The sequence below is a fragment of the Wasmannia auropunctata genome, unplaced genomic scaffold (assembly GCF_000956235.1).
Source record: "Wasmannia auropunctata unplaced genomic scaffold, wasmannia.A_1.0 LD336053.1, whole genome shotgun sequence".
Classification (NCBI taxonomy): Eukaryota; Metazoa; Arthropoda; class Insecta; order Hymenoptera; family Formicidae; genus Wasmannia; species Wasmannia auropunctata.
In genome coordinates, this window is record NW_012026837.1 from 6226088 (window position 1) to 6226614 (window position 527).

Consider the following 527-nt stretch of genomic DNA (forward strand, 5'->3'; position numbering starts at 1 on the left):
AGCCAGATGCATTAGCATGTGTGTTTTAATGTGTGTTTAATATAGAAAAGGAAATTTTATTCTATGCGATTAATATGAAGTATTTTGTATCCAACAAAAATGGTATTTTTGTCGATAAAACAGACGGCTTTAGCATCCTCTTAATGCTCGTTAGTTTGGCCTATTCTATAATTTGATTAATTTAATATTATTACATAAAAATACATAACATACTGATTTAATTTATAATCTTGAATATGTAACAATTCAAGAGACTTCAGAACTCTATAATTATAAAAGAATTATATTTTTTGCAAATGTATTAATAACCGAAAAGATGATAAGTAACATACATATTATCGAGCTTATTATATGTATCATGTTATTTGTAAGTATACTGCATTATTATATTTAGCACAAATTGTTTTACAATTAAAATAGAATTTTTATATTTACAATAAATAAGAATAAATGATAAATGAGATTATAATATAAAATCATGACGAGACTTTAGAAAGAGACGCGATTTTATATCCACTTTTCAATTT